We start from the raw sequence: 21,930 nt of genomic DNA, 5'->3' as shown, positions 1-21,930 counted from the left end.
TCCCCAGTGTGAGTGCGTCGATGTCTCAGCAGTTCGTTTCTGATTTTAAATCTCTTCCCACAGACAGAATATTTGAAGGTCTCTCAGTGTGAACTCGCTGGTGTTTCAGCAGGGTGGATGACCAAGTGAATCCCTTCCCACACACTGAGCAGGTGAACGGCCCCTCCCCAGTGTGGGTGCGTTGGTGTGTCAGCAGATTAAATTTGCTTTTATACCTCTTCTCACAGTCAGAACATTTAAAAGGTCTCTCATCAGTGTGAAGTCGCTGGTGTGTCAGCAGGGCCGATGAATGAGCGAATCCTTTCCCACACACGGAGCAGGTGAACGGCCTCTCCCCAGTGTGAACTCGCTGGTGTTTCAGCAGGTTCGATGAATGAGCGAATCCCTTCCCACACACGGAGCAGGTGAACGGCCTCTCCCCAGTGTGAACTCGCTGGTGTGACCGAAAGTGTGATGACTGAGTGAATCCCTTCCCACACACGGAGCAGGTGAACGGCCTCTCCCCATTGTGAACTCGCTGGTGTGTCATCAAGGTGGATGAATGACCGAATCCCTTCCCACACACTGAGCAAGTGAACGGCCTCTTCCCAGTGTGAACTCGCTGGTGTGACAGAAAGTGTGATGACCGAGTGAATCCCTTCCCACACACGGAGCAGGTGAACGGCCTCTCCCCAGTGTGAGTGCGTTGGTGTTTCAGCAGTTCAATTTTGCTTTTAAAGCTCTTCTCACAGTCAGAACATTTAAAAGGTCTCTCATCAGTGTGAACTCGCTGGTGTGTCAGCAGGTTGGATGACTGAGTGAATCCCTTCCCACACACGGAGCAGGTGAATGGCCTCTCCCCAGTGTGAGTGCGTTGGTGTTCCAGCAGATTCCTTTTGCATTTAAACCTCTTCTCACAGTCAGAACATTTAAAATGTCTCTCATCAGTGTGAACTCGCTGGTGTGTCAGGAGGCCGGATGACTGAGTGAATCCCTTCCCACACATGGAGCAGGTGAACGGCCTCTCCCCAGTGTGACGGCGTCGATGAGTATCCAGCTCTGAAGGGTAATTGAATCCCTTCCCACAGTCCCCACATTTCCACTGTTTCTCCATGGTCTGGGTGTCCTTGTGTCTCTCCAGGTTGGACGATCAGTTGAAGCCTCGTCCACACACAGAACACGTGTACGGTTTCTCCCCGCTGTGAATGGTGTGATGTTTTTTCAGGCTGTGTAACTGGTTAAAGCTCTTTCCACAGTCAGTGCACTGGAACACTCTCACTCGGGTGTGTGTGTCTCGGTGCTTTTCCACTCACACTGATGTTTGAAATCTTCTCCCACGGATAGAACAGACAAACATTTCTCCTTCCACATTCAAAGGCCGATGATATTCAGGTCCTGATGAATCGAGTGACTCTGTCAGATCTTGACGTGATCTTTGGTTTGAGTTTCCCTCTGTAAATCCTCCCCTGTAAAAGGAGTTGAAAAAAGTTATCACTGTAAGTACAGGATAGAAATTCAGATCAGATAACTCTACTTTCTATGGAACATTATTTCCTCTCTCATTACTCAAAGCTGAAACTCCCCTGTCCCACACACTCTCCCTCCTCCCTGTGCTGAAATCCAAACCCATCGCATCATCTTTCAGTGGCCCTAAACCGTGATTGAAAGGGTGAGAGAGTGAGTGTGAGAGAGTGAGTGTGAGAGAGAGAGTGTGAGAGAGAGAGAGTGTGAGAGAGAGTGTGAGAGAGAGACAGTGAGAGAGAGAGACAGTGAGAGAGAGAGACAGTGAGAGAGAGAGACAGTGAGAGAGAGAGACAGTGAGAGAGAGAGACAGTGAGAGAGAGAGACAGTGAGAGAGAGAGACAGTGTGAGAGAGTGAATGTGAGTACAGCAGTGGGCTCGGTGTGGAGAATGAAGTGGGGCAGGTGGAGCATGTTTCATTGGGGCAGCAGTGATCATAATCTCATTCGGTTCAGAACAGTTATGGAAAAGGACAGGGGACAGTCAAATGTGAAAATTCTGAACTGGATGAGGGCGAATTTCATGAGTTAAAAAGGGATCTTCTCCGTGTGGATTGGAATCAAAAATTGGCAGGCAGAACAGTAATTGAACAATGGGAGGCCTTCAAGGAGGAGTTGGTTTGGGTACAGAGTAGACAGATTCCCACGAGGAGGAAAGGAACAGCATCCAAAGCTCGAGCTCCCTGGATGACTGAAGATACAGAGATCACCATTTCTCCTTCATTTACAGACGCTCCCTGACCGAACAACATTTCTAATTCATTTACAGACGCTCCCTGACCGATCACCATTTCTCCTTCATTTACAGACACTCCCTGACCGATCACCATTTTCCTTCATTAACAGACGCTCCCTGACCGATCACCATTTTCCTTCATTTACAGACGCTCCCTGACCGATCTCCATTTCTCCTTCATTTACAGACGCTCCCTGACCGATCACCATTTCTCCTTCATTTACAGACGCTCCCTGATTCGATGAGTCACGAGGTTTGCCGCTGACACTGCGCATGCTCGGAGGCCGCGGGCCGTGTGTTGAGTTTCGGGTCTGATCTAAACCGGAGCCCCCGGAGTGTAGAGAGAGAGAGGAGAATGTTCACTGTTTGATATTCGGGCCCGGGGCCGCACTCGGGGTTTGTGAAGCCCCCGCCCCCTCCCCCGGGGTTTATTAACCCGCTCCCCCCGCCCATCTCTCACCTGTTGCCGACACGATCTCGGCCTCAATCCCCGCTCGCCGCGCATGCTCAGCTCACACTGCCCGGGTGATTGACGGGAGCTCCGGACCAATAGGAAGAGCGGAGAGGGGCTGGAGGACCGAGCGGGCGGTTGGTCCTCCAACCAATGGGAGTGGGAGAGGGGCGGGACTTGCGGCACCGAGTGGGCGGGGCTGAGCCCGGATCTCCCTCATTGGCTGAAACTCTGCATCAATTTTAAACCTGATTGATGTCAAACTCGAGGGAAAAAACTGGACTTTAATAAAGGACAAAGAGGAGGGAATATTGGAGGGAATAACACAGTGTAGGGATAAAATGGATTAATTCAGGACAGACAGCAGGGAATATTGGAGGGAATAACACAGTGTAGGGATAAAATGGATTAATTCAGGACAGACAGCAGGGAATATTGGAGGGAATAACACAGTGTAGGGATAAAATGGATTAATTCAGGACAGACAGCAGGGAATATTGGAGGGAATAACACAGTGTAGGGATAAAATGGATTAATTCAGGACAGACAGCAGGGAATATTGGAGGGAATAACACAGTGTAGGGATAAAATGGATTAATTCAGGACAGACAGCAGGGAATATTGGAGGGAATAACACAGTGTAGGGATAAAATGGATTAATTCAGGACAGACAGCAGGGATTATTGGAGGGAATAACACAGTGTAGGGATAAAATGGATTAATTCAGGACAGACAGCAGGGAATATTGGAGGGAATAACACAGTGTCGGGATAAAATGGATTAATTCAGGACAGACAGCAGGGAATATTGGAGGGAATAACACAGTGTAGGGATAAAATGGATTAATTCAGGACAGACAGCAGGGAATATTGGAGGGAATAACACAGTGTAGGGATAAAATGGATTAATTCAGGACAGACAGCAGGGATTATTGGAGGAAATAACACAGTGTAGGGATAAAATGGATTAATTCAGGACAGACAGCAGGGATTATTGGAGGGAATAACACAGTGTAGGGATAAAATGGATTAATTCAGGACAGACAGCAGGGATTATTGGAGGGAATAACACAGTGTAGGGATAAAATGGATTAATTCAGGACAGACAGCAGGGAATATTGGAGGGAATAACACAGTGTAGGGATAAAATGGATTAATTCAGGACAGACAGCAGGGATTATTGGAGGGAATAACACAGTGTAGGGATAAAATGGATTAATTCAGGACAGACAGCAGGGATTATTGGAGGGAATAACACAGTGTAGGGATAAAATGGATTAATTCAGGACAGACAGCAGGGATTATTGGAGGGAATAACACAGTGTCGGGATAAAATGGATTAATTCAGGACAGACAGCAGGGATTATTGGAGGGAATAACACAGTGTAGGGATAAAATGGATTAATTCAGGACAGACAGCAGGGATTATTGGAGGGAATAACACAGTGTAGGGATAAAATGGATTAATTCAGGACAGACAGCAGGGAATATTGGAGGGAATAACACAGTGTAGGGATAAAATGGATTAATTCAGGACAGACAGCAGGGAATATTGGAGGGAATAACACAGTGTAGGGATAAAATGGATTAATTCAGGACAGACAGCAGGGATTATTGGAGGGAATAACACAGTGTCGGGATAAAATGGATTAATTCAGGACAGACAGCAGGGATTATTGGAGGGAATAACACAGTGTAGGGATAAAATGGATTAATTCAGGACAGACAGCAGGGATTATTGGAGGGAATAACACAGTGTCGGGATAAAATGGATTAATTCAGGACAGACAGCAGGGATTATTGGAGGGAATAACACAGTGTAGGGATAAAATGGATTAATTCAGGACAGACAGCAGGGAATATTGGAGGGAATAACACAGTGTAGGGATAAAATGGATTAATTCAGGACAGACAGCAGGGAATATTGGAGGGAATAACACAGTGTAGGGATAAAATGGATTAATTCAGGACAGACAGCAGGGATTATTGGAGGGAATAACACAGTGTAGGGATAAAATGGATTAATTCCGGACAGACAGCAGGGATTATTGGAGGGAATAACACAGTGTAGGGATAAAATGGATTAATTCAGGACAGACAGCAGGGAATATTGGAGGGAATAACACAGTGTAGGGATAAAATGGATTAATTCCGGACAGACAGCAGGGATTATTGGAGGGAATAACACAGTGTAGGGATAAAATGGATTAATTCAGGACAGACAGCAGGGAATATTGGAGGGAATAACACAGTGTAGGGATAAAATGGATTAATTCCGGACAGACAGCAGGGAATATTGGAGGGAATAACACAGTGTAGGGATAAAATGGATTAATTCAGGACAGACAGCAGGGATTATTGGAGGGAATAACACAGTGTAGGGATAAAATGGATTAATTCAGGACAGACAGCAGGGAATATTGGAGGGAATAACACAGTGTAGGGATAAAATGGATTAATTCAGGACAGACAGCAGGGAATATTGGAGGGAATAACACAGTGTAGGGATAAAATGGATTAATTCAGGACAGACAGCAGGGATTATTGGAGGGAATAACACAGTGTAGGGATAAAATGGATTAATTCAGGACAGACAGCAGGGATTATTGGAGGAAATAACACAGTGTAGGGATAAAATGGATTAATTCAGGACAGACAGCAGGGAATATTGGAGGGAATAACACAGTGTAGGGATAAAATGGATTAATTCAGGACAGACAGCAGGGAATATTGGAGGGAATAACACAGTGTAGGGATAAAATGGATTAATTCAGGACAGACAGCAGGGATTATTGGAGGGAATAACACAGTGTAGGGATAAAATGGATTAATTCAGGACAGACAGCAGGGATTATTGGAGGGAATAACACAGTGTAGGGATAAAATGGATTAATTCAGGACAGACAGCAGGGAATATTGGAGGGAATAACACAGTGTAGGGATAAAATGGATTAATTCAGGACAGACAGCAGGGAATATTGGAGGGAATAACACAGTGTAGGGATAAAATGGATTAATTCAGGACAGACAGCAGGGAATATTGGAGGGAATAACACAGTGTAGGGATAAAATGGATTAATTCAGGACAGACAGCAGGGATTATTGGAGGGAATAACACAGTGTAGGGATAAAATGGATTAATTCAGGACAGACAGCAGGGATTATTGGAGGAAATAACACAGTGTAGGGATAAAATGGATTAATTCAGGACAGACAGCGGGGATTATTGCAGGAAATAACACAGTGTAGGGATAAAATGGATTAATTCAGGACAGACAGCAGGGATTATTGGAGGAAATAACACAGTGTAGGGATAAAATGGATTAATTCAGGACAGACAGCAGGGAATATTGGAGGAAATAACACAGTGTAGGGATAAAATGGATTAATTCAGGACAGACAGCAGGGATTATTGGAGGAAATAACACAGTGTAGGGATAAAATGGATTAATTCAGGACAGACAGCAGGGAATATTGGAGGGAATAACACAGTGTAGGGATAAAATGGATTAATTCAGGACAGACAGCAGGGAATATTGGAGGGAATAACACAGTGTAGGGATAAAATGGATTAATTCAGGACAGACAGCAGGGAATATTGGAGGGAATAACACAGTGTAGGGATAAAATGGATTAATTCAGGACAGACAGCAGGGAATATTGGAGGGAATAACACAGTGTAGGGATAAAATGGATTAATTCAGGACAGGCAGCAGGGAATATTGGAGGAAATAACACAGTGTAGGGATAAAATGGATTAATTCAGGACAGACAGCAGGGAATATTGGAGGGAATAACACAGTGTAGGGATAAAATGGATTAATTCAGGACAGACAGCAGGGAATATTGGAGGGAATAACACAGTGTAGGGATAAAATGGATTAATTCAGGACAGACAGCAGGGAATATTGGAGGGAATAACACAGTGTAGGGATAAAATGGATTAATTCAGGACAGACAGCAGGGAATATTGGAGGGAATAACACAGTGTAGGGATAAAATGGATTAATTCAGGACAGACAGCAGGGAATATTGGAGGGAATAACACAGTGTAGGGATAAAATGGATTAATTCAGGACAGACAGCAGGGATTATTGGAGGAAATAACACAGTGTGGGGATAAAATGGATTAATTCAGGACAGACAGCAGGGATTATTGGAGGAAATAACACAGTGTAGGGATAAAATGGATTAATTCAGGACAGACAGCAGGGATTATTGGAGGAAATAACACAGTGTAGGGATAAAATGGATTAATTCAGGACAGACAGCAGGGATTATTGGAGGAAATAACACAGTGTAGGGATAAAATGGATTAATTCAGGACAGACAGCAGGGATTATTGGAGGAAATAACACAGTGTAGGGATAAAATGGATTAATTCAGGACAGACAGCAGGGAATATTGGAGGGAATAACACAGTGTAGGGATAAAATGGATTAATTCAGGACAGACAGCAGAGATTATTGGAGGGAATAACACAGTGTAGGGATAAAATGGATTAATTCAGGACAGACAGCAGGGAATATTGGAGGGAATAACACAGTGTAGGGATAAAATGGATTAATTCAGGACAGACAGCAGGGAATATTGGAGGGAATAACACAGTGTAGGGATAAAATGGATTAATTCAGGACAGACAGCAGGGAATATTGGAGGAAATAACACAGTGTAGGGATAAAATGGATTAATTCAGGACAGACAGCAGGGAATATTGGAGGGAATAACACAGTGTAGGGATAAAATGGATTAATTCAGGACAGACAGCAGGGAATATTGGAGGGAATAACACAGTGTAGGGATAAAATGGATTAATTCAGGACAGACAGCAGGGAATATTGGAGGGAATAACACAGTGTAGGGATAAAATGGATTAATTCAGGACAGACAGCAGGGAATATTGGAGGGAATAACACAGTGTAGGGATAAAATGGATTAATTCAGGACAGACAGCAGGGAATATTGGAGGGAATAACACAGTGTAGGGATAAAATGGATTAATTCAGGACAGACAGCAGGGAATATTGGAGGAAATAACACAGTGTAGGGATAAAATGGATTAATTCAGGACAGACAGCAGGGAATATTGGAGGGAATAACACAGTGTAGGGATAAAATGGATTAATTCAGGACAGACAGCAGGGAATATTGGAGGGAATAACACAGTGTAGGGATAAAATGGATTAATTCAGGACAGACAGCAGGGATTATTGGAGGGAATAACACAGTGTAGGGATAAAATGGATTAATTCAGGACAGACAGCAGGGAATATTGGAGGAAATAACACAGTGTAGGGATAAAATGGATTAATTCAGGACAGACAGCAGGGAATATTGGAGGAAATAACACAGTGTAGGGATAAAATGGATTAATTCAGGACAGACAGCAGGGAATATTGGAGGGAATAACACAGTGTAGGGATAAAATGGATTAATTCAGGACAGACAGCAGGGATTATTGGAGGAAATAACACAGTGTAGGGATAAAATGGATTAATTCAGGACAGACAGCAGGGAATATTGGAGGAAATAACACAGTGTAGGGATAAAATGGATTAATTCAGGACAGACAGCAGGGAATATTGGAGGGAATAACACAGTGTAGTGATAAAATGGATAATTCAGGACAGACAGCAGGGAATATTGGAGGGAATAACACAGTGTAGGGATAAAATGGATTAATTCAGGACAGACAGCAGGGATTATTGGAGGAAATAACACAGTGTAGGGATAAAATGGATTAATTCAGGACAGACAGTAGGGATTATTGGAGGAAATAACACAGTGTAGGGATAAAATGGATTAATTCAGGACAGACAGCAGGGATTATTGGAGGAAATAACACAGTGTAGGGATAAAATGGATTAATTCAGGACAGACAGCAGGGATTATTGGAGGAAATAACACAGTGTAGGGATAAAATGGATTAATTCAGGACAGACAGCAGGGATTATTGGAGGAAATAACACAGTGTAGGGATAAAATGGATTAATTCAGGACAGACAGCAGGGAATATTGGAGGAAATAACACAGTGTAGGGATAAAATGGATTAATTCAGGACAGACAGCAGGGAATATTGGAGGAAATAACACAGTGTAGGGATAAAATGGATTAATTCAGGACAGACAGCAGGGAATATTGGAGGAAATAACACAGTGTAGGGATAAAATGGATTAATTCAGGACAGACAGCAGGGAATATTGGAGGAAATAACACAGTGTAGGGATAAAATGGATTAATTCAGGACAGACAGTAGGGATTATTGGAGGAAATAACACAGTGTAGGGATAAAATGGATTAATTCAGGACAGACAGTAGGGATTATTGGAGGAAATAACACAGTGTAGGGATAAAATGGATTAATTCAGGACAGACAGTAGGGATTATTGGAGGAAATAACACAGTGTAGGGATAAAATGGATTAATTCAGGACAGACAGTAGGGATTATTGGAGGAAATAACACAGTGTAGGGATAAAATGGATTAATTCAGGACAGACAGCAGGGAATATTGGAGGAAATAACACAGTGTAGGGATAAAATGGATTAATTCAGGACAGACATCAGGGATTATTGGAGGAAATAACACAGTGTAGGGATAAAATGGATTAATTCAGGACAGACAGGAGGGATTATAGGTGGAAATAACACAGTGTCGGGATAAAATGGATTAATTCAGGACAGACAGCAGGGAATATTGGAGGAAATAACACAGTGTCGGGTTAAAATGGATTAATTCAGGACAGACAGCAGGGATTATTAGAGGAAATAACACAGTGTGGGGATAAAATGCATTAATTCAGGACAGACAGCAGGGAATATTGGAGGAAATAACACAGTGTAGGGATAAAATGGATTAATTCAGGACAGACAGCAGGGATTATTAGAGGAAATAACACAGTGTGGGGATAAAATGGATTAATTCAGGACAGACAGCAGGGATTATTAGAGGAAATAACACAGTGCAGGGATAAAATGGATTAATTCAGGACAGACAGGAGGGATTATAGGTGGAAATAACACAGTGTAGGGATAAAATGGATTAATTCAGGACAGACAGCAGGGAATATTGGAGGAAATAACACAGTGTAGGGATAAAATGGATTAATTCAGGACAGACAGGAGGGATTATAGGTGGAAATAACACAGTGTAGGGATAAAATGGATTAATTCAGGACAGACAGGAGGGATTATAGGTGGAAATAACACAGTGTAGGGATAAAATGGATTAATTCAGGACAGACAGCAGGGATTATTAGAGGAAATAACACAGTGCAGGGATAAAATGGATTAATTCAGGACAGACAGGAGGGATTATAGGTGGAAATAACACAGTGTAGGGATAAAATGGATTAATTCAGGACAGACAGCAGGGAATATTGGAGGAAATAACACAGTGTAGGGATAAAATGGATTAATTCAGGACAGACAGCAGGGATTATTGGAGGAAATAACCATGTGTAGGGATAAAATGCATTAATTCAGGACAGACAGCAGGGAATATTGGAGGAAATAACACAGTGTAGGGTTAAAATGGATTAATTCAGGACAGACAGCAGGGATTATTAGAGGAAATAACAGTGTGGGGATAAAATGCATTAATTCAGGACAGACAGCAGGGAATATTGGAGGAAATAACACGGTGTAGGGATAAAATGGATTAATTCAGGACAGACAGCAGGGATTATTAGAGGAAATAACACAGTGTGGGGATAAAATGGATTAATTCAGGACAGACAGCAGGGATTATTAGAGGAAATAACACAGTGCAGGGATAAAATGGATTAATTCAGGACAGACAGGAGGGATTATAGGTGGAAATAACACAGTGTAGGGATAAAATGGATTAATTCAGGACAGACAGCAGGGAATATTGGAGGAAATAACACAGTGTAGGGATAAAATGGATTCATTCAGGACAGACAGCGGGGATTATTGGAGGAAATAACACAGTGTAGGGATAAAATGCAATGGATGTTGTGAAGATGGATTGTTAAAAAGTGTTTGATAAGATGCCGGACAGGAGGCTTGTTGATCAGATTAAAGCTCACGGTATTACAGGGAGTGGGTCAGTGTGGATGGGAAGTTGGATAAAGGGCAGAGTTGTGGTTAATGATTGTTTTTCAGACTATAGGGATGTAAATGGCCATCTCCTCCATTAGCAGTGTTGGGACCATTGCTCTTGTCAATATCGAGCAATGACCTGGGCTTGGGTACAAGGGCATAAGATCAACATTTCCTGACAACACCAAGATAGGGAGCATTAAGAACTGTGAAGAGGAATGTTAGCAACTTCAGTGTGACATTGGAACACTAGGAACAGGAGTCGGATATTCAGCCCCTCGAGCCTGTTCCACCATTCAGTGAGATTGGTGTCAGTGACTGTGGGGTTGGTTTATATCAGGCAGAATGAGATTGGTGTCAGTGATTGTGGTGTTTTTTTTATCAGAGTGGAGGTGATTGGTGTCAGTGACTGGGTTCAGGATTTGGAATCAGCCATTCAGCCCCACAATCCTGCTCCGCCATTCAATTGGATCAGGACTAATCTGTACCACAACTCCATTTACTCGCCTTTGCTCCATATCATCTTCAGCTGCTTCTTCGACAGCACCTCCCAAACCCGCGACCTCTACCACCTAGAAGGACAAGAGCAGCAGGCGCATGGGAACAACACCACCTGCACGTTCCTCTCCAAGTCACACACCATCCCGACTTGGAAATATATCGCCGTTCCTTCATCATTGCTGGGTCAAAATCCTGGAACTCCCTTCCTAACAGCACTGTGGGAGAACCTTCACCACACGGACTGCACCAGTTTAAGAAGGCGGCTCACCACCACCTTCTCAGAGGAAATTACGGATGGGCAATAAGTGCTGGTCTCGCCAGCGATGCCCACATCCCATGAACGAATAAAAAAAATCCCTTGCAACCCTCACACAACAAAAACCTTTCGATCTCAATAATGAAAATTTCAGTCGAGCCCCAGCATCCACAGCCTTCCAGGGAAGTGAGTTTGTAATTTCCACAACCCTTTGTGTGAAAAATTGCAACCTTATTTTGCTCATAAATGACCCAGCTCTAATTTTAATATTATCAAGAAGGTGGCAGATGGAGTATAATGTGGCGAAATGTGAAATTATTCCCTTTGGTAGGAAGAATAGAAAAGCAGAATATTATTTAAAAGATGAGAGATTAAGAATTATTGGTGTTCAGAGGGATTTGGATGTCCTTGTACACGGATCACATAAAGTTAACATGCAGATCCAGCAAGCAATTAGGAAAGCAAATAGTACGTTGGCCTTTATTGCAAGGGGTTTGGAGAATAAGAGTAAGGAAGTCTTGCTGCAATTATATCGGGCTTTGGTGAGACCACACCTGGAGGACCATGTACAGTTTTGGTCTCCTTACCTGAGGAAGGATATACTTGACTTCGAGGGGGTGCAACGAAGGTTCACTCGATTGATTCCTGGGATGAGAGGATTGTTGCATGAGGAGAGAGTGAGCAGAATGGCCCGATATTGTCTGAAGTTTAGAAGAATGAGAGGTGATCTCATTGAAACGTCAAAAATTCTTGGAGGGCTTGACAGGGTAGATGCTGAGAGGATGTTTCTCCTTGCTGAAGAGTCTAGAACTAGGAGGCATAGTCTCAGGATAAGGGGTCGGCCATTTAGGACAGAAATTAGGAAATATTTCTTCACTCAGAGGGTTGTCAATCTTTGGAATTCTCTGCCCCAGAGGGCTGTGGATGCTCAGTTGTTAAGTATTTTCAAGAATGAGATCGAGAGATTTTTGGACACCGAGGCAATCAAGGAATCAGGCAGGAAAGTGGAGTTGAGGTAGAAGATCAGCCAAGTTCTTACTGAATGGCAGAGCAGGCTCGAGGGGCCGTATGGCCCACTCCTGCTCCTATTTCTTATGCCCTCTTGTTCTGAATTCCCCCTCCAGAAGAAATCATTTCTCTGTATTTAACTTATTGAATCCCTTTATAATTTTAAACACCTTCATCAGATCACATCTCAATGTTCTAAACTCATGGGAATAAAAACCAAGTTTATGCCACCCGTCCTCATAATTTAACCCTTTTAACCCCGGCATCATTCTGGTGAATCTGCACTGTACCTTTTCTAAGGCCGATTTATCTCTCCCTCGGTTCGGTGCCCAGTTCTCCAGGTGGGGTCTGACCAAGGTTCATTACAACTGAAGCATCACTTCTGTATTCCAACCCCACTCAAGATAAAGGTCAACATTCAATTAGACTTGTTGATTATTGTCAAGATTTGTAAGGAATTTGCAAAGGATTCGAGGGGATCTTAGAGTTGGGATTTTTCTTTATTCTGTCCACTCAAGGAGTTTGATAACAGACTTACTCCTTTGAATTTAGTGCTGGATTATTGGGCCGTGATGTGTTTACTTGTTTGTATTTTGTTAAATACATTTGCTGAGTGTATTTAAATGTAAGACGAGATTCCCAGGCCTGATGCTCTATTCACACATCGAAGGTGAGAGAGATGCTGTGGGACACACGATAAGTCCAGTAGCTGAAAGTGATTCACAGACTGGGTTTTGTGTTTAGTGATCCCGGGTACATTACTGATACCTTCCCTGGATCCCAAGGCTGGGAGAGGCACTCGGGAAGGTCCAGGGAGCTGGGACTTGGCCATGACAGTAATTGAAGGTATGAGAACTGAAATAATCTCCAGTGAGAAAGGAGAAAAGGCATAATAATCGGTAATGAGGACATCAATTAGTCTCTTATCTTGAATTCATCAAGTAATTGACCCATTCTGTTTGAAACAAAGTTGATTTATTTGACATCGATCCAGAATATTGAATTTCAGCCCAGTTATTGCGGTTATTAACATCAGCAGAAACAAATCCCAACTTCCAGAATGATGTTCTGCTGCTGAAACCCTCATCCGTGCCTTTGTTTACCTCCAGACTCGACTATTCCAATGCTCTCCAGGCCCGGCCTTCCACTTTACACCCTCCGTAAACTTGAACCCACAATCTCCAGATCAATAATCAGTCCCATTATTCATTGTGTCACTGGCCCAGGCTGTGGAGAACACGGAGCAGCTCCCACTCCCACAGCACTGCGGTATGAGCAGGTACCGAGTCAGCTTCAGTCATGAGCACTGGAATCCACGAGTCCGGATGTGTCAAAGGTGCACGGTGAACAATCACCAAAGTGAAACATTTTTGCCGCTTCCCTTCGATACCTCAGCTGGTCGAGCGACAAGACTGTCGTGGAAAATAAAACAAAGTCATCCTTCCGTCATTTGTTCAATTCCTGCTCGAAGGAGAACGTGTGATTTTGCAATAAGCAGCAATTAGTTCAAGGTCGCTCTCTTAACTTTACAGGCACCTCACAGATTAACATGTTGCCATGAAGGCACAGGACGCCTCTTTTCCTTTCTCAAACCTGAAAACTTTCTGTGTCTGCCCAAACAAGGCTGCTCTGCCTCTGCTCACCAGCAGGGAGCGCTTTTGAGCAGCAATACTTCAAAACACTCAGCTCTCGCTTTCAGGCAAAAGAAGTCTTCGATCAGCACCGGACTCCACGAGTCTGAACGTGTCAACAGGCGCACGGTGAACAATCACCAAAGACAGCACTGTTTATCACTTCCCTTCGATAGCTCAGGGGTAGAGCGGAGGACTGTAGTGAATAAAACAAAATAAAGTCATCCTTAGGTCGCTGGTTCAATTCCGGCTCGAAGGAGTGAGTGTGATTTTGGAATAAGCAGCAATTACCTCAAGGTCACTCTCTGAACTTGACAGGCAGCTCACAGATTAACATGTTGCCACTCAGGCACAGGACACCACTTTTCCTTTCCAAAACCTGAAAGCTTTCTGTGTCTGCCCGAGCACGGCTGTTTCACTCGAGCATTTCCCTCTGCTCACCAGCAGGGAGTGCCTTTGAGCAGCAACACTTCAAATCGCCCTCAATTTCAGGCAAAATGGTCTTCGATCAGTCAGTCAGGGCTCTCGCTGCTCCTCGAGCTCGGGAGGCTGTTGCTTTCCGGTGACCTCGTCTTCCTTCCGAAGGCTCGGGCTCTTCTCAGCATCGCTCATGATTACTGTGGCTTCCCGTTCTGCTGTTCCTCACTTGCTGATGCTCGATACCGCCGATTGGAGCAAAGTATTTAATATATTCAGGGAGCGGCAACCCAAGGCAAGATTTCTCTGCTGGTCTTGGAGCAGCTTGAAGGCGAGTGTGAGGCAGGAACTGTGAGGGGCGATTTACAAACAGCAAACGAGGAATTAGCTCAACTGGTGGAGCGCTCACTTGGCCTGTGAGAAGTAGCGGGATCGTTGATTATATTCTCCACTCACCGTTTGTCTTGGGGCAATTATACAGAAACAAGAGTGTTGTCAGTGAGTCCATCGCCCATGGACTTCCTAAACTTCACTGTGTGTTTAGGTACAGAGAGATCAAGGGGCAGCAAATCTTTTGATGTGCTGCAGGAAGCAAAAGTTCTTGATTTTGCTGTGCAGCAAAGATGGAAAGATGAGGTGAGAGATGGAAAAAAAGCTTCATAATCCTTGATGCCTTCTCTGAAGATTGAATTCAGGACTTTCAGATTATGACACTGATGCACTGCTTGCTGCACTGAGAAGGCACTTACCAGGTATGGAGCCAGGCAGCACCACCAAGTAGGACAGCTTGCAAGGTATTGAAGGCCATAAAATTTTGCATTAAAAATCCAAGCCAGGTAGGAATCGAACCTAATGCATTATCCATTGCACCACTGGCCCAGATTATAACGAATTGGTAGCAGTGGGAGGCAGTGGGCATGGCGGAGGTACTAAATAAATACATTGCATCTGTCTTTCCCAAGGAAGAAGACGCTGCCAGAGTGTCAGTAAAGGAAGATGTTGTCGAGATACTGGATTGGCTAAAAATTCATAAACAGGAGGTACTGGAAAGGCTGGCTGTACTTAAAGTAGATCCGTCATCTGGTCCGGATGGGATGCATCCTCGGTTGCTGAGGGAAGTACCGACCAGGTGACTTATCTATTTTAAGTACATTTAGCCTTTCTAGTACCTCTTCTTTCTCATTTTTTAGCCCATCCAGTATCTTAACTATATCTTCCTTTACCGAGAATCTGGCAGCATCTTCTTCCTTGGTAAAGAACAATGCGAAGTACTCATTTAGGACCTCAGGCCATGCCCACTGCCTCCATGAGTAGATCTCCTTTATGGTCCCTAATCGTCCCCACCCCTCCTCTGACTACCCGTTTACTGTTAACATGTCTGTAGAAGACTTTTTGATTCGCTTTTATGTTTCCCGCTTCATCTTACTCTCTATCTCTCTTATTATCCAGGGAGCTCTGGCTTTAGTGAGAAATGCTTTAACAGCCGGCACCCTGTAAAACAGAGCTCCAAGTATCGGTTTAAATAAAGTCCTGAACTGACAGAGCGGCGGGCAGATGAGGATTGAATTAAATCCCAATTCACTGAATCTAAACAAGGTTTAAATAAATGAACCTGTCAGGAGTGGGATTCCTGAGCTTGTGTGTGAGCTGAAACTGGATCGGCCCCGTTCTGTAAAGACTGAATGGCAGGCGGCTCCCAGACAGGGCTCAGGCCGGGACTGGCAGCTCTCCGCAGGGAACGGCTGGATTGGAGAGCGGGGCTCCTGCGGTGCTGCTGCTGCTGCTTCCGCCTCTTCGAGTCCCTGTGGCGGTCGGTACCGATCTCCCTCCTATGGATCCGGCTCCAGGTGGGCGCTGTGGACCTCGTGGCGCAACGGTAGCGCGTCTGACTCCAGATCAGAAGGATGCGTGTTCGAATCACGTCGGGGTCATTGCATTTTCACAACGTTTCAGTGTCGCTCTGTTTTATCGCGGGGCAGTCTTTCAGGGATGGTCTGTTCACTGTGTGTAAAATAATATTTATCACAGAATGAACACACCACAGAAGGAGGCCATTCAACCCATCAATCCCTGACCTGCCTTTTGTAAGATCAATCCCATTGGTCCCATTCCCCGTCCCTTTCCCCGTGGCCCTGCATTTTCCCCTTCAAGTATTTATCAAATTCCTTTTTGAAAGCCACGATTGAATCTGCTTCCACCGCCCTTTCAGGCAGCACATTCCAGATCATAACCATTCGCTGCGTAAAAAAGATTTTCCTCATGTCGCCTTTGGTTCTTTTGCCAATCACCTGAAATCTGTGTCCTCTGGTTCTCGACACTTCCGCCAATGGGAACAGCTTCTCTTTATTAACTTTATCTAAACCCTTCATGACTTTGAACACTTCTATCAAATCTCCTCTGAACCTTCTCTGCTCGAAGGAGAACAACCCCAGCACGGGGTAAATGCGGTCAATTAGCACCAATTTATTTAACTGGGCATTAAACAAAGTGTGAAAGACTGGCGAGGCGTTGTGTGAACGGAGCTCACTGCTTTAAGACAATAAATCCAATCACTGCGTGGGCGCTGGGTTCAAATCTCACCACTGATAGAATTTCTGACAATGTTCATTTTGATCTGTTCGCAGAAAACCCGATTGTCGTGCGATGGAGCAGAGGATGTGAAAGAAGCTGAAAGTGGAAGTGCAGATATTAGTTTCATCACAGTGACTGGACACGTTTCCACAGGTTCGGGTCTCTCACCTTAAGATTCTTTCCAGCAGAGTGGGACAGGTGATCAGAGTGACCGGGCTCCAGCGGCGCAATCGGTCAGTGCGCGGTCCTTATCTGACAGGACAGGGTCGGGAAATACCGAGGTTGTTAATTCGAGTCTCACCGAGATCAAACAATCCTTTTGCTTGTAAACATTTTGACCGGAGTTGAAGGTACAATTAGTTTGTTCCAAAATGCATCTACTTATTTGTATTGCCATGTGGTTCCTCCGGATTACGCTGTTGCAATAGCAGATGAGATGTTCAGTATTACTTGTTTACAGGGGGGACGCTGCGGTTTTGGAGACACAAACTATGATTTTGATCCATCTACAAATCGTGGGATTTAACTGGAGCTTTAAACCAGCGCCTTAGACCGCTCAGCCAGGATACTTTCCAACCTGCACTTCAGGAGCTAGTTTTACAGGAATAGAATTACTGCAAGCAAGAATTCTCCCCCTCAAGCACCAATGCTCACACGGCAGCAGGATGCATGTGTCCAGTTAGAAACCTGTCTGAAGGAACATTCAGTCTGACAGAGCCGGAAGTCCAGCAGATTGACTTTCGGTCTGAGCAGATGATGAGTCTCCTCCTTGAGAGTGTTTCGCCAATCCAGCTCAGAGTGGATTAAGATTCATAAATCCGGGTGTGACTGGAGCCACTTGTGTAAGATGAAGTGTCGGGGGCAGTTTCACATCCTTGACGGACATTAATGACCCTGTTGCGGATTTGCTGCAAAATTTCACTTCCCAGCTCACGATCCGTGAACTAAAATCCAACTCTGGTGGGACTCGAACCCACAACCTTTGAATGTCCCCTCCGATTATTAAGTAGAAGTCCAACACGCTGTCCATTGCGCCACAGAGTCAGTTATCGAGTTTGAAGGAGAGCGGGGGTCCTGTGCTGTGGTTGAGGCGGTCAGGCTGCTCCTCTTTCCGCCTCTCACATTCCGAGAGCCGCGGCGGCAGTCTGCACCGATCGCCCTCCAATGGATCCGGCTCCAGCCGCTTGTTGTGGGCCTGGTGCAAGAACAGTCGCGTCTGACTCCACATCAGAAGGCTGCGTGTTTTGAACCAGGTTGAAATCACAACATTTTCACTGTGTCTCAGGGTCCTGCCGACTGATTTTAGATCGGGACAGTGTTTTAGCGATGGGATGTTCAGTGTTTGTGCAACAATATCAAAACTAATTTTGATACATTAATGAGCTTTTTTTCTGTTACTTTCTATTTCCACCCTCTCCAGTTTTATGTAGAAACAGTTAACAATGTTTAAGGGATGTGGTGTGCAGTGTTTGTGGAATCAGTGTAATTAAATTTGATACTTTCATCTGTTCCTTCTCCAACCCAGACTCTTATCATTAGATTTGTACCTTCACCCTGTTTAAAATAGGTTACTCAGTGATAGAAATAAATCAGTAACAACCCCGAAACCTCAGCGGGTATATTTGTTCCAATACCTTGTGATGGTCTCGATTTCCATTCAAATTTTCAATCAGCAAATCCCAACGGGTGTTTTGGGTTTGACAAACTAAGTTAAGTACTTGACTGGTTCCTGGAAATGATCCAGTGGGGATTTCCTTACCGGTACAGATATAGAAATAAATACATTCCACCATTTCACAAATGACAGTTGCATAAATAAATATATCGTGATATCCAACATGGAAAAGCAGCTCTTCATGTTCATAAAAAAAATTCCACATTTTATTGTATTAATCCACTTACGTTTCAATGTAGAACATATATTCAGAGCATCCCTCTAAACTTAAAGAATGGTAAAACAATTGCGGATTTTACAAACACATAACACGCTATCGTATAAGTAAGATTAATCCCTACTTTGTGAAAGTTGTATTCTAATTGTCTATATGTTGTTAAGAAAAATATTTCTAGTTGTACATCCCCAACTTAACGGAGAAACTAAGATAAAAACCAAAAGGATTTTTCAAAAACTATTTGGGACGATATTCTCAGTTCCCCTTCTCCTTTCTTTCATTGTTACCTTTTGTTAATTGTTCATCTTGATCCGTTTGCTTCATTTTTTTCTCAGTCATTTATGGTGAATTTTCTATCTGTTAACATTCTTAAATATTTGATTTGTTTGTTCCTTTCCTCTTGACTTGTGATTTGTTGACCTCCAGGTTAAAGTGTGAAACAGAAATGTGTTTATATTCAGGCGTGACTCTGAAGTGTGAGACCGAGAGGTGATGCCGGATGTGTGACCGAGAGAACAACTGCTGGAGGCGGAACTGTCCGTAACCTGACATACCCCCTGTGGCATTGCTCATGGTAAGTCGGATGACAATGTTTTATATTGACTGAACGGCTATGTATATAACACACAACGGATTTTACTGCTGCTTTAACTCCACAAAGTATAATCACCATAAATGACCAAAGTCTCAGATCAGTTAGAATTGAATTGCTGTTGGTGAGGGGAGTTTGTACATTGGAAGGAGTTTATATATTTACAGCTCCAGGTAAACCTGCAAACCTCCCTCGCCTGTAGGTTACGTCACCATGAGGTTTCGACCTTCCTTTGCGCTTCTGGTCTTCTGAAGTGTGATTGAACCTGACCAAAAGTTTCCTATAATTAGTGAGGAAGGAAGGTATCAGTGTAAATGGGAGATAGAAACGTGGATATTTCACTGGGTACCATGGGAACCAGATACACTGCTCATTCCAGTTAATTGTCCAGCAGCAAACAGAAATCATTCTCTTCAACTGTACTCGCCCGAAGGAAAAGGAAACAAACAAAACTGCTCAGTTCTTTGTTTTAGCTTCTTCTGTTGGTTTACGTTCACTCACCGAGAAAGTGACAGAGAGACTGAGAGATTGGATTGGCTTTTTTCACTTTATAATCTATTATACTTTGTACTTATTGTTAGAGACGGTTCCATCCCAACAATCCTGTGCCTGACCTTCTCATTGATACTCAGATGTGTTCAAAATGAGTTTCAACCAATTTTACAAAAGCTGAACAGCGAAAACTGCTCTGAAACGAGCTTCGCTTCGCAACTTTTAATAGAGATTCGGTTGCTGGTTGTAAGTAAAGAAGTTTGTACAATCAGCCCTCTCGAGCAATATCCTCAAAAGGTGTTTCGGACACATTGTATGAGAGGTCCGCCTGTACAGTGCAGGAACATTTACATACTGCAGATCTGGAATCCTTTCCTTGTTGGCTCCGCAACTAATACAAATACCGCTCTGTGTTATTTTGTTGCTTAATTCACAAATTGGGTAAATATCACAGAGGAGGCTGAAGACAAAAAAGGCCCCGACCAAACGGGCACTTTGAGCAGCTCAGCCACGGAGCCAAATCAAACTGCAAATTCACCACCTCCTCTCACTGATACCTGTCAGATACTCGCCACTGTCTGGTGGAGTTTGAGGCCGTTTGGTACATTTCTATATCTCTTGTCGATTTCGCTGTGTTTACCGACACTGTCTGCATCTCTCGCTGTGTTTATCTCTCTGTGTCAATCTTTGGGTTGATTCTGAATGAAAAATGAAATCAAACAGATCAGCTGGGCCAGTGGCGCAATGGATAACGCGTCTGACTACGGATCACAAGATTGTAGGTTCGACTCCTACCTGGCTCGGATTTATGCAATTTTCCCTCTGACACTGGGGAACTGAGAATCAAATTTCATAATAACATATTGTTTATGGTGAATCAGCGAAGAAAACATTCCATTTTCAATGATTTCCGTTCAGTTATGTATAGAATGAAACTGTGACCACAACGTGTTTCGAACACGCCGACTTTTAAGTTGATGTCCGGCTCGCTAACATTACAGCACGAAGTGTGGGCACCGCACTGATAACCTTCAGGTGTATCCGGGCCTTTCAGACACTTCGTGTGACACAAGAGCTTTCCAATCCCCGCCAGCTCCTGGACACCGAGACTTCCGTTCGAAGCAGCATTCACCGCCAGGACCGCTATTCCGCTCCCTTTGTCGGTCTGCATAAAATCCGATGCTAAAATTACAAAGTAGGACGGACAGTATCTGGAAAACAGTTCAACTTTCAGTGTTCAGACTTTGGTGAGAGCTGTGAACAGGACTTTGGGTAAATATAAATTGGGTGTGGATTCGGAGTGCGCTGTTCTGTTATAAACTGCGGGTGTGTATATATGAGTGTGATGTTTCTATATGAACTGTGGGTGCGTATATATGAGTGCGATGTTTATATATGAACTGTGGGTGTGTATATATGAGTGTAATGTTGATATATGAACTGTGGGTGTGTATATATGAGTGTGATGTTTATATATGAACTGTGGGGTGTATATATGAGTGCGATGTTTATATATGAACTGTGGGTGTGTATATATGAGTGTGATGTTTATACATGAACTGTGGGTGTGTATATTTGAGTGCGATGTTTATATATGAACTGTGGGTGTGTATATATGAGTGCGATGTTTTTATATGAACTGTGGGTGTGTATATATGAGTGCGATGTTTATACATGAACTGTGGGTGTGTATATTTGAGTGCGATGTTTATATATGAACTGTGGGTGTGTGTATATGAGTGTGATGTTTATATATGAACTGTGGGTCTGTATATATGAGGTTTTTTTTTATTCGTTCACGGGATGTGGGCGTCGCTGGCA

General features: G+C 43.7%; 4 non-coding genes across 4 annotated transcripts; 3 read left to right on the top strand and 1 right to left on the bottom strand.

Annotated features, from left to right (window-relative positions):
• Positions 1-14,311: 14,311 nt before the first annotated feature.
• Positions 14,312-14,404, top strand: trnay-gua (transfer RNA tyrosine (anticodon GUA)). Its single transcript has 2 exons — positions 14,312-14,347; positions 14,369-14,404. It is a non-coding gene; the product is annotated as a tRNA-Tyr (tRNA).
• A 2,017-nt stretch (positions 14,405-16,421) lies between these two features.
• Positions 16,422-16,493, top strand: trnaw-cca (transfer RNA tryptophan (anticodon CCA)). The gene has a single exon. It is a non-coding gene; the product is annotated as a tRNA-Trp (tRNA).
• A 1,592-nt stretch (positions 16,494-18,085) lies between these two features.
• Positions 18,086-18,177, bottom strand: trnar-ucu (transfer RNA arginine (anticodon UCU)). The gene is given in 2 exon segments: positions 18,086-18,121; positions 18,141-18,177. It is a non-coding gene; the product is annotated as a tRNA-Arg (tRNA).
• A 2,662-nt stretch (positions 18,178-20,839) lies between these two features.
• trnar-acg (transfer RNA arginine (anticodon ACG)) lies at positions 20,840-20,912 on the top strand. Its single transcript has one exon. It is a non-coding gene; the product is annotated as a tRNA-Arg (tRNA).
• Positions 20,913-21,930: the final 1,018 nt, after the last annotated feature.

The sequence above is a fragment of the Heptranchias perlo genome, unplaced genomic scaffold (assembly GCF_035084215.1).
Source record: "Heptranchias perlo isolate sHepPer1 unplaced genomic scaffold, sHepPer1.hap1 HAP1_SCAFFOLD_606, whole genome shotgun sequence".
NCBI lineage: Eukaryota > Metazoa > Chordata > Chondrichthyes > Hexanchiformes > Hexanchidae > Heptranchias > Heptranchias perlo.
The sequence above is the reverse complement of the archived record's forward strand: the minus strand, read 5'-3'. Positions and strand labels throughout refer to the sequence as shown.